Source organism: Staurois parvus, unplaced genomic scaffold, assembly GCF_062004578.1.
Source record: "Staurois parvus isolate SC_StPar_1 unplaced genomic scaffold, SC_StPar_1.0 ptg000227l, whole genome shotgun sequence".
Classification (NCBI taxonomy): Eukaryota; Metazoa; Chordata; class Amphibia; order Anura; family Ranidae; genus Staurois; species Staurois parvus.
Genome location: NW_028318023.1, coordinates 650445 through 656444, shown reverse-complemented (window position 1 = coordinate 656444; position 6000 = coordinate 650445). Strand labels below are relative to the sequence as shown.

The following is a 6000-nucleotide window of genomic DNA, read 5'->3' as shown; positions in this document are numbered from 1 at the left end:
TAACAGTTCTGTGTCCCTGTGTAACAATTCTGTGTCTGTGCGAGCAACAATTCTGTGGCCCTAAGTAACAGTTCTGTGGCCCTCAGTAACAATTCTGTGTCTGTGCGAGTAACAATTCTGTGTCTGTGCGAGTAACAATTCTGTGGCCCTAAGTAACAGTTCTGTGGCCCTCAGTAACAATTCTGTGTCCCTGATTAACGTTTCTGTGGCCCCAAGTAACAGTTCTGTGGCCCTCAGTAACAATTCTGTGTCTGTGCGAGTAACAATTCTGTGTCTGTGCGAGTAACAATTCTGTGGCCCTAACAGTTCTGTGGCCCTCAGTAACAATTCTGTGTCCCTGATTAACGTTTCTGTGGCCCCAAGTAACAGTTCTGTGGCCCTCAGTAACAATTCTGTGTCTGTGCGAGTAACAATTCTGTGTCTGTGCGAGTAACAATTCTGTGGCCCTAACTAACAGTTCTGTGGCCCTAAGTAACAGTTCTGTGTCCCTGAGTAACAATTCTGTGTCTGTGCGAGTAAGAATTCTGTGTCTGTGCGAGCAACAATTCTGTGGCCCTAAGTAACAGTTCTGTGGCCCTCAGTAACAGTTCTGTGTCCCTGAGTAACAATTCTGTGTCTGTGCGAGTAACAATTCTGTGTCTGTGCGAGTAACAATTCTGTGGCCCTAAGTAACGGTTCTGTGGCCCTCAGTAACAGTTCTGTGTCCCTGTGTAACAATTCTGTGTCTGTGCGAGTAACAATTCTGTGGCCCTAAGTAACAGTTCTGTGGCCCTCAGTAACAGTTCTGTGTCCCTGAGTAACAATTCTGTGTCTGTGCGAGTAACAATTCTGTGTCTGTGCGAGTAACAATTCTGTGTCTGTGCGAGTAACAATTCTGTGTCTGTGCGAGTAACAATTCTGTGGCCCTAAGTAACGGTTCTGTGGCCCTCAGTAACAGTTCTGTGTCCCTGTGTAACAATTCTGTGTCTGTGCGAGTAACAATTCTGTGGCCCTAAGTAACAGTTCTGTGGCCCTCAGTAACAATTCTGTGTCTGTGCGAGTAACAATTCTGTGTCTGTGCGAGTAACAATTCTGTGGCCCTAAGTAACAGTTCTGTGGCCCTCAGTAACAATTCTGTGTCCCTGATTAACGTTTCTGTGGCCCCAAGTAACAGTTCTGTGGCCCTCAGTAACAATTCTGTGTCTGTGCGAGTAACAATTCTGTGTCTGTGCGAGTAACAATTCTGTGGCCCTAACAGTTCTGTGGCCCTCAGTAACAATTCTGTGTCCCTGATTAACGTTTCTGTGGCCCCAAGTAACAGTTCTGTGGCCCTCAGTAACAATTCTGTGTCTGTGCGAGTAACAATTCTGTGTCTGTGCGAGTAACAATTCTGTGGCCCTAACTAACAGTTCTGTGGCCCTAAGTAACAGTTCTGTGTCCCTGAGTAACAATTCTGTGTCTGTGCGAGTAAGAATTCTGTGTCTGTGCGAGCAACAATTCTGTGGCCCTAAGTAACAGTTCTGTGGCCCTCAGTAACAGTTCTGTGTCCCTGAGTAACAATTCTGTGTCTGTGCGAGTAACAATTCTGTGTCTGTGCGAGTAACAATTCTGTGGCCCTAAGTAACGGTTCTGTGGCCCTCAGTAACAGTTCTGTGTCCCTGTGTAACAATTCTGTGTCTGTGCGAGTAACAATTCTGTGGCCCTAAGTAACAGTTCTGTGGCCCTCAGTAACAATTCTGTGTCTGTGCGAGTAACAATTCTGTGTCTGTGCGAGTAACAATTCTGTGGCCCTAAGCAACAGTTCTGTGGCCCTCAGTAACAATTCTGTGTCTGTCCCTGAGTAACAATTCTGTGGCCCTAACTAAAGTTTCTGTGGCCCTAAGTAACAATTCTCTGGCACTCAGTAACAATTCTGTCTGTCCCTGAGTAACAATTCTGTGGCCCTAATAACGTTTCTGTGGCCCTAAGTAACAATTCTCTGGCACTCAGTAACAATTCTGTCTGTCCCTGAGTAACAATTCTGTGGCCCTAATAACGTTTCTGTGGCCCTAAATAACAATTCTCTGGCACTCAGTAACAATTCTGTCTGTCCCTGAGTATGAATTCTGTGGCCCTAACTAGCGTTTCTTTGTCCCTAAGTAACGATTCTGTGGCCCTAATTAACAATTCTGTGTCCCTGAGTAATGGTTCTCTGTCCCTAAGTATCGTTTCTCTGTCCCCAAGTATCGTTTCTGTGGCCCTAACTCTGTCCCTGTCCCTAATACAGAGCGGTCTGCCTCTGTTCAATGACTGCAGGCAAATGAAGAATTCCAAAATGGCCGCTATTTATAGCTCGACCATTACACAGTGCTAGCTGGCTGGCTGCTGATTGGCTGATGCGATCACATGTCATTGAGGAATGCATTATGGGTCAGCGCGCCTTGTCTGCGCGCCTTCCCAGACGTCCCCGCTCCGTCGCCGCACATGTCAGCCGCCATTTTCGGAAAAATTTCGATTCGATTCGAAATTTTTCCGATATTCGACTCGAATTCCACTTCAGCTACTTCGATTCGCTCATCTCTAGTATCAGCAGTAGAAATGTTGCCATTATATGATATGATGTTTGACTCCTGCCAAACAGGCAAAATGTCTGGCATTCAGACGTACGCCTGAACAGCAAAAGTTCAATCCAGATTTGTGTTCAGAAAGAACCTTGAGCTCATCCCTAACCTTAATCTGAAAACTTGCTCCAGGTCAATTATTTCGGAAATTATTGAAGCCAGAAACATCCAAGCAACTAACATTTTCAAAAGGACGTTATCAATGGCAGCCAGCATATTTTTCTCTGGACAGGTATCATTTGAAAGAGAGCATAACGTGCATTGAAATGCTTCTGCTAATGTTTATGTACTGTCTATTAAAGCCGGGATCTCAGGCTAGCGTGATGTCCTCTTTTCTATACAAAGTTTAAAAGTAATTATAAGAAAATAAAGAAACAAATAAGTGTTAGTTGTGAACAAGTCCTTCCTTAAAATAGTTCAGGGGGAATGTTAGATGAAAGACTTTTCAGTGCACTCTGCTATACTCTGCAACATCATTATATGTTGGCATGAGTGACCAAACCCTTCCAGTAAACTTAGACCTTCAATTATAGTCGGTGAAACAAACATATTGGCATTGCAGGGACATTTTCGTAAACTGTGTGGCCATAGCAAGTGTTGACATTACAGGTTCTTATGGTGAGAATACGCTTAGTGATGTCACCCCTGTGGTCTGATTGGCTGGAGAAGAACAAGGAAGGAGTTTATATTGCAACATTTTTCACAAATTGAACAGACTAAATCTGTGCTCTTCACTCTAAACTTGAGAACCCATTGAAAAAAGGTAAGAAGAGCCTTGATTCTCTTACACTGTGCTTTTTCACTTGTCTATCTCCTTCCATTTAGTGTTTTATTGGGCTTTGGTCAATAAAGAATATGTATAGCCTCAGAATATACAAATTCAGATTGGAAAAAATATTGCAAGGACTGGGGAGAAGATTTTCTTAAAAAATTATTTTAATTCTGGTTCAAACAACCTATGCTTGTCTCAAACAACCTAACTCAGATTGAATAACTGAAGCAACAAAGGCCACACTGCTAAAGTAAAACTGCTCCCTAGGTAAATCAGCCCTGGAAGCAACCATACCCAATTCATTTAAGCTGAAAGGTTTACATTAGATTTAATCCAACATGCATTTCTTTTTTCTAGACTATAACTATAAGAACTGGTTTTCTCTGGACTCAGCATGTAGAACAACACATAATCAGCAAATAGACAGTTAATTTGATTAGTCTCCCTGTCCAATTTGGTGTTTAGAGTTAAGATAATCTGGTTTTCTATCACACCATTGTCTATTTATCATACAGGGCCTTTTTTAATAATGGGTTCTTATTGTTCATTCTTAAGTACTGTAACCCAGAACAACCAATCAGAGTGATGAATCACTGCAGAAGATTGACCAGTAGAAAGTAGATGCTGTCTGGTTGCTGTGAGTTTATGCACTTAATATTAGCACATAGGAAAAAGAATGTTGTATTGAATAAGGCTGTTTATATTGGAAAGCAGCTTCTAACATATGTCTCAGTCATACATGTACGGGTACTCTTACAAAGTCTAAGACTTGGAAAACTAAAGTAAACCTTTTAGCTGGAAGCGCACGCTGGGATTTGCAGTTCTTCAACAGCCAGTAAGTCACCGGCCTTCTAAGCCTAATTGTATTTTGTTGAAAGAAGCTGCAGCTCACAGCCATCTTAGAAAAAGTATGGTCAAATCTAGTACAAATTGTACAAATTGTACTTAGATTGCTTAATATTGTTTGAACTGAATTCACCTAACGGGACATTTTACTTTCTCCTATGTACACTATAATATCCAATCAGGTTTACAGTAATTAAGACAATATATATTTTTCCTGATTGGGCATTTGAAGTGTACGCACGCAAAGGTAAAAAATATTCATTTATCAAATCATATCCTTTCAGTGAACAGCTGTGAAAAAGCAAGCAAGACTTCATTTTGGACATGTGGACTAATGCAGATATAGTTCTGAACTAGAATGTTATATTTAATGGCCCCTAATTACTAAGGCACTAAGCTTGCTGACAAGGCCAACATTCTTGGATGATACAGCAGGTATAGCTTACTTATGGTTTCCTAAAAACAAACATAAGGTGGAAACAGTGGATAGTAGTTTTAATTTTTTTTTTTAACTTTTGAATAGAGTAGTGAGGGTAGATATAAGTGAAATAATTATAAACGCCTATGTTTATGGAATATTGAATTAAAAATGTTAAAATTATTAAAACTTTTTTTAAATCAAAATATATTGTATATTTGTTGTTAAATGTTGAAGAATGTATTCTTCAGTTATAAAACTTAATTTTTTTTCATATTATAGATTTTTTTGAATCAGATACATTTTTATTGCATTTTCACAACTTTTGTTTCCATCCATCACATTACAAAACCATAACATATCAAACTAACATTCCATGTTCTACAGTTATTTCACTGAAGTAATAACATCATATTTTATGATGCACATGTCACATTTTGCATAAATATGTTACAGCTTGATATGTTTTTAACAATTTAAATTTACTGCTTTACAAACCAATTTTATGATATTCCTATTTGCCCTAAAATAATGAAGAATTCATTTTTTTTAATTCCTTTATTGTCAATTGGCCACTTAAAGTAAGCCTATCCCAAAGATCTTTAACTCTTATAGGTTAAGGGGTATTTATTATAAATAACCCTTCAATTTTATAATTTTTATAACAGTCTACGTTTAATATATTTTTCAAACAAACCCATATATTTGATTGTGTGCTTAAAAACAGTGCTAAGTTTGGTTTATCAGGCATGCAATGGACTTCATCCTGCCAGAATTAAAATGGTTGTAAACCACTAATGCATGGGTGTCAAACTGGCGGCCCTCCAGCTGTTGCCAAACTACAAGTCCCATGAAGCATTGCAAGATTGACAGTTACAAGCATGACTCCCAAAGGCAGAGACATTATGAGACTTGAAGTTTCGCATCAGCTGGAAGGCCACCAATTTGACACCCCTGTCCTAATGCCTTGAATTGGCCACCGCAATCACTAAAATGTTTTGTGCCCCCAAAAGCCTTTGTTAATGTAGTATTTCTCCCCGTTACATTACGGCAATCCCCCTGCACTGGCAAACACAGGGCGGCCGGTGGGCGTGTCCATTCTCTTGTATCATCATTGATGAGAAAACATGTGATGTGCATGCGTCATAAGAAGAGGAAATGAGAGGCGGGACTGAGTGGGGAAGAGCGGAGTTGGCTGAATGGGGAGAAGAGGGACATGGAAATTTCAGTGAGCAGCCACATTCAGCTGTGTATATCAATGTTGGCTCCTGAATGGGTTGATCAAAATTTTTTTTTCTAAAAATCCATTTATAAAACTAAAACATGGATAATAGAAAAGTTCATGTCAGAAATCATAGATGTCGAAGGGAGATTATCATTTTTGT

General features: G+C 40.0%; 1 protein-coding gene across 2 annotated transcripts in view; it reads left to right on the top strand.

Moving 5' to 3' along the window:
- Window positions 1–3255: 3255 nt before the first annotated feature.
- Window positions 3256–6000, top strand: part of LOC149460500 (uncharacterized) — a 44568-nt gene continuing 41823 nt past the window's right edge. The window contains exon 1 of one of the 2 annotated variants that reach the window (XM_089679561.1): window positions 3256–3342. The gene's annotated coding sequence lies outside the window, so the exon portion shown is untranslated. The remainder of the gene's footprint in view (window positions 3343–6000) is intronic. The other variant, XM_089679560.1, reaches the window with a different exon arrangement.